The sequence below is a fragment of the Coffea arabica genome, chromosome 6e (genome assembly GCF_036785885.1).
Source record: "Coffea arabica cultivar ET-39 chromosome 6e, Coffea Arabica ET-39 HiFi, whole genome shotgun sequence".
NCBI classification, from domain to species: domain Eukaryota; kingdom Viridiplantae; phylum Streptophyta; class Magnoliopsida; order Gentianales; family Rubiaceae; genus Coffea; species Coffea arabica.
Window position 1 is genome coordinate 51,268,272 of NC_092321.1, and position 6,893 is coordinate 51,275,164.

Here is a 6,893-nt window from a genome sequence, read left to right on the forward strand (position 1 = left end):
TATCAAAATTGGTTTAGGAAATGCAGTCAAGTGATGTTTTAGTATTACAATTAGAATAGGTTTCATAATTTTATTTTTCTATTTAAGGACTTGAAATCTACGTTTGTAGGTTGAGGAAGTCATCCGTGAAATAAAATTCTTAGTCCCTCCAAACTATCTTATTCCTTGAGTATTGTTTTTATTGTTCTTTTCATCTAAGAGTCTTGTCCACTTAATATTTTACGTTGTTGCTTTGCCTTCTAGGTGATACAGTGTCCCTTTATCTTTTGAGTGACCAATTAGAGTCTTGTGGCTTAGTATATTCGTATCAAATATATTTTTTGAGTGGTTATTTACCCAAATTTTCATACATTGCATAAATACTTCAGTTGCGTGATTTTTTGTACTAATAAGATTGCCTCAAACCAATGTATTCAAATTTCACTATACTAAGCATTTTTCTCAACCATAATGCTTGAATAGCACTATGTAAAATTGTCATATATTTCGCTTAGACTATGGATAATGTCACCACTTGTTGTTTCTTTGAAAATTATGAAAATATACCCCTACCTAAATAACAAGGCATAATCTGAATTACTTATCCTTTGAATTATGTCACCAACCCAATCACTATATGTAAAGTTAATAAAACTAAAATTATCAGCACATGGATAAAAGCTATCATCAAATTGTGTATCTCTAATATATCTCAAAATCCTCTTGACTTCTTGTCAATGTGATTGGCATGAAACTCCATAAACCTGCTAATTAACCCAACACCAAAAGTAATGTCAAGTCTTGTTGAAATCAAATATCTAAGACTTCCTACCAATCTCCTAAAATTAGTGACGTCAACAAAATTTATCACTACGGTAATGTTTCACCAACTTCAACTTCTTTTCAACTGGAGTCAATATAGGCTTGGCAATATTTTTATTTTAAACTTCTTCAATATGTCACATACATACTTCGTCTGTGTAATAAATATGCTATCATTTGTTTGAGAAACTTTAATGTCAAGAAAATACAATATTAATCCTAAATCAGTCATCTCAAAGTGATTAATCATAGCCTCCTTGAACTCTGAAATCACCTTGGGATTATTGTCAGTAAAAATTAGATTATCCAAATATAAACGTACAATAAGAATATCACCATCAAAATTGAATTTGATATACAAAGTATGAAATCCATTCCCAACAAGATAAGAGTCGATACGAATATACCAAACTTAAGGTGTTTGCTTCAAATCATATAAAATTGTCTTTAACTTGTAAACTTTATTTTTTTGGCCTTTCCTCATATAGCTTGCATATTGCTTAACATATATTTATTTCTTAAGAATACCATTTAAGAAAGCAAACTTCACATCTATTTAACAAATCTTCCAAGAATTATTGGTAACAATAGATATAATCATACGAACAGTATTAAGTTTGAGAATAGGAGCAAAAATTTCAAAGTAATCAATGCCTACCTTTTCATTGTATCCTTAACAACTAATCTCGTTCTGGAATGATCCACTTCTTCAGTTGGCTTATACTTGGTCGTGTAGTCCCATTTGATATCAATTGGCTTTTTCCTAAGTGTTAGAGAAGTTAGCTCACAAATTTTGTTTTTCTTATTTGCGTGCATCTTTTCGTCCATTGCTTGATTCCAATGATCATCTTTGATAGTCTCATCAAGCCTAACTGGATCACAATCTGCAAATAAAACAAAGTTTATAATATTTTCATCAGATAAATAATTATCATCACTAACAACATACTCATTCAAACGAGTTGGCATGTGACGTTCTCATTATGGATGACTGAATAATTGTATAGAATTTGATTACACTCTAGAAGATGAAGAATCATCAATACGTTGTCTAAACTACTCTACTAGTTTATCAAATGAATTCTCTTCCTCCAAATATGATAATATTGATGGATATTTTGGTGTAGAATTTGACATTTTCTTATACCAATCTCAAGCTCCTTGCTCGTCAAATATGACATCCTTGCTACTAATCACCTCTCTTATGTCTAAATTGAAAAACCTATACCCTTTGGTTTCATGACTATAGCCAAGAAGATACACTTTCTACCTTATCATCCAACTTTTTGATAACATTTGTGATATTGGAATAGGCAAGACAATCAAATACTTGCAAATGAGAAATATTTGATTTTTTACCAGTCCATAATTCCTGTGGTGTCTTCCCAAAATTGCATTGTATAGGAGATCTATTAGAAACATATATAGCACAACCAATAGCTTCTACCTAAAACGCTTTAGGTATATTCTTGACATGTATCATCAACCTCATTATGTCCATTAGAGTTTGATTTTTTCTCTTTGCCACTTCATTCTGTTGAGGAGTGTATCTGGCTATCAACTGGTGCTTAATCTCATATTTGTCCAAAAAAATCATCACAGATAGTAAATTCAATTCCACCATCAGTTCTCAAAATTTTAATAAAATGGCCATTTTACTCCTCAATATACACTTTGATACTCTTAAAAATATCACAAGTATCATATTTGTTTTTCAAAAAATATGCCCAAGTCTTCCTGCTAAAATCATTAATGGAGGTAATAAAATATTTACTACTACCATTGAAAGGTATCTCAACAGAGCATAAGTCAGAATGTATTAACTCCAACGGTTAACTAGCCATCCAAACCTTGCCTTTAGAAAAAGAATCCCCTCAAAATACAAGACTCGTGGTGTTTAGTAGAAAATCAATTGAAGGCAACCCATACACCATATTTTTCCTAGCAAGATAACTCAAACTCTCAAAATTCAAGTGGCCAAAATGCCATGTGTCACAACCAAGTATCATTAAATACAATAGAATTAAAACAAGGCAAATCATGACAATTAAGTAATATAGGCCATAAATGACTAGGTTCATATATACCTTTACTATTAGTTCTAGACGATCATTAGTAATAGTACCAATGCCATACTTAAATCGCAAATTATATCTTTTCTCAGATTGCTGCCCAAAACTCAGCAAATTATGATAAAGGTTCGACACATAAAACACATTAGAGATAAAATTAGATTTACCATTCTTCAAAGTAATACCAATTTTTCCTTTTCCAAGCACATGCATCCTTTCATTATTACCAAATTTAATGAAAGATCTAAAAGACTCATTCAAATCAGCAAACATATTTTTATCACGACGTATCTGGTTACTGCAGCCATAATCCAATAATAAAATAGCCTCTTCTTTTTTTACTATTATTCTCTATTATATTAGCATGCCCACTTTATTGTCGGAATTGCATCAATACTCAATTTTATAGTGACCATTTTTTTTACAATTATGATACTGAATATTACGTTTGCGAGAATTATTATTATTTTCTAACTCACTATTGGAATTATTGTTACCTCTCTACTAGCAAATATTGCCTCTACCAGGACCTTATCCTCTTTCTCTGAAATTTTAGTTCCGCTAATTCGAAATATCACCTTTCTCTTTGGATTTATTTGTCTCCACTTGTAATCCTCTTTCCATCTTTTCTTTCTCTGATACCAAGATGTGAGCCCTCAAAATAATATTTAATCGAATAACTCACAAATAGTGCTATGAGTCGACTAGGGGTGTAAATGAGTCGAGTCATTTCAAGCAGTGCTATACTCGCGCTTGAAATCAACTTTGTGAAAACTCACAAAATTTATCTATTTTAAACTCCTAATTCTAGCTCATTTAATTATTCATTTGGTCAATTGCCCCGAATATTATTTGCTAACCTTTTTAGACCTAATTATATGGATCTATAGATTAGTTATATTTTTAAAGTGACTTGTTTCAAAATTTAATTTTTGAAAGCTCGTTAAGTGAAAATAGTGAATACGCGATTGGAGTCAATAATCGATTCGAGGATACAATAAACTTGGAAAATTGGAGACTTGTACATTAGCCTTAAAATAGGTATTTTTATGTTTAAGTGTTCAAGTGTTAGTTAGTTATACTATCTTTATAAGAATTTCTTGAAAATTTCACTTTATCGCGCACAAATCAGAAGTACGCATTTTTACGCGCGCGATTAATTGAGATACTTAAGATCATTATTTTTAGACCATTGAAAGTGAATAATAATAGTACGAAAATAAGTGCATTAGAGGTATAGTGCACAAGAGAAACAAACTCGAGAGTAATCGAGCACGAAACGCGTGCGTGCGCGCGCAGGGAGAGGGTTGACTTTTGAACGAATCGTAGCCACACATTAAAGCTTCTTTTGGAAGCTTCATTTCAGACCAAAACCTCTCTCTCTCTTGCTCTCCTCTGGCCGGCCACCCTCAAGAAGAAAACAACCAAGTTCTTCAACTTTTCCTTCATCAAATCTTCACCATTTCATCTCAAATTTCACCTACACTTAGCTAACCACTTGGAGACCATCTCAAGCTAGGAAAAGAGCCTGCTTTCCACGATTTTGTTGAGCTTCAAGAGGCCAAAAATTTTTGCTTTGTTCATCAAGAGAGGTAAACCATGATCAACTACAAGAATCTTAGTTTATGAAGACTATCTTGCACTTATAAGTTTATATAATCATGCGGGTAGCTTTATTTATGTTGGAAAGTTGGTGTGTGGGCTCTATGAACTCCTACTATGGCTTGATAGACTGATTTGTTGTGTTTTGATGTTAATAATGTTGGATTAGTGTTTAATCTAGTGAAAATAGGTTGTATTGTTGAAGGAAAACTCAAAGGAAGTGATGAGGGAATTTTTTCATTTCTGCCCCTGTACATGCCATGGCCCTTAGAGCAAATTTTTGTGGTTCTAATGACTTGTTTATGATGTATACATGTTGTGTGGGTTGTGTAGAAAGTTTCATCAAAAAATTTCGGGATTTGGATGGGTAGATGTTGAGTTTTTGAAAGTCTAGTAAAACTGGAATTTTCCCGAAATTGCTCTGGCAGTGTTTTTCAAACGGCTATAACATTTTGGTCCGATGTTGAAATTGAGTGCCGTTTGTGGCACTGGAAACTAGACATTCCCAGCTTTCCAAAGGTATAAAATGTACATTCTAATTCTACTTGAGTAGTCCATACCAATTGTTTGAACATGACTGTCCTGTTTGGCGTCTACACTGGGAACTCTGTTTTAAGCAGCGAATTGATGCTCAAATATGAGTTAGCTGTGGACAGATTTTGAAAATAATTTCTTCTAAGAAATTGTAGCTTTATGAATCTAGTTTTCAACGCCACTAACCATGCTCAATTCCAAGTTGAATTGAGTGAGTTGTGGCCAAAATTTGAAACTGATTCAATGATTTGAAACCCTCTTTTTGGCTAGTAAATGTCTAAATCTTGATTGGGACTTATTGTTTTTAAATTCTTGGTGTTAATCACCTACCAAATACATCTTGGATGTTTCTTAGACATTAACTATATAAAGGGACCGTGTTTGAGACATTTTTATTGGCCAAACGTTTTGAAAACGGAAAACTCATGTACATGGCAGATTTGCCTTGGAAATTTGGAAACTTTGGTGATCTGGTTAACCAACTTTCCGTCCGTATTGTTCCATGAAAATTGATAGAGCAATAGCCCTCATATGGTAGTATAATACTGCCAAATTTGGTGCCATTCGGAGTTCATTTCGATGCTCAAACAAAGTCCCAAAATTTGTAAATTGAACCTGGAAATTTGCCTAACCGTCTCAATTTTTCAGCAACTTTGAACCACTATATCTTGGTGCTCAAAACTCCGATTCTTGTTTCGCTTATTTTGTTCTAAACTTTGATTGTAACTCTAATTGAGTTTCAAATCTGAGAGGCTACTTCAAATTTTGTGAATTTTGCCGAATTTCCAAAGTTGGCAAAAAACCAACCTAAAAACTGTCTCGCAAGTCTAAAATAGTAACTTTGAGCCAATTTTTGAATGCCTTCCGTTGGGAATAATGGGAAAGTGTATTCTAGGAACTTTTAGTACTTTGGAACAAGTTTCCAACGGTACCAAGTTTTCCAATTTTGGACTTGTAATGACTGAGATACGATTTTTCAAAAATCTCGTATCAAAACTGAAATTTTCGAAACTTAAGGAAATGGATATTTTCGAATACTCCTTTTTCCCTCGATATCACTTGAACGTTTTACACTTGATTTCAAAGATGAGAACTTGATTTCTCTTGTGCTTTAAAAACTTTTGAACCTTCATTCGCGAGTAATTTAGACTCGCTTTCATGAAATTTTCTTAGATTGTACAAGTGTACAATCATTCGTGATAATTGGGGTTTATACATGATAGTTCAATATTAATTGTTCGGGCTTGCACGAAGACCTTCAAGAGGATCCCACGGTGAACGCCTGAATTTTAAGTGACATTTCTTCCTTGTTTACTTGATGAATGTCAAGTATATGAATACTTGATACATGCTTAATTGTTATAATTGATTGAAAATTTTGAAAATGAAGGCGAGTATGTACTTTACCGCACTCGTTCTTATTTGAAAAGAATAACTCATGATTGACATGAAATGAATGAATTATTAATGACTTGATTAAATGGAATGAAATGATTAAATGTTTGAATGAAATGAAATTGTGTGCTATGGCTGCATACGTCGTTGGAGCGAATCTCTTCGACCGGTATGGGTTTGGTCGGGAATCTCGATAAGCCATGAGAATAACATGATAAGTTTGATCTATTGAAGAGATCTTACTTGGCCTACTCGTGCAGTGGCGCCTTTATCGTTGTTCGGGCCCGGTGGGGGTTTGTAAGGTGGACGGACATGAGAAGTAAGTGGAGTTCTACGGATTGAAAATATCGACCCGGTTGACGGAGAGTTCTCACGGAAAGATATACAAATGAAATTTGCAAAGCAAGTGAAAATTAGCTCCTGAGAGTTACAATATTCTTGAATTGTTTCTGTTTACTTTTTTCGATCGAATTATTATTTATTGCAATA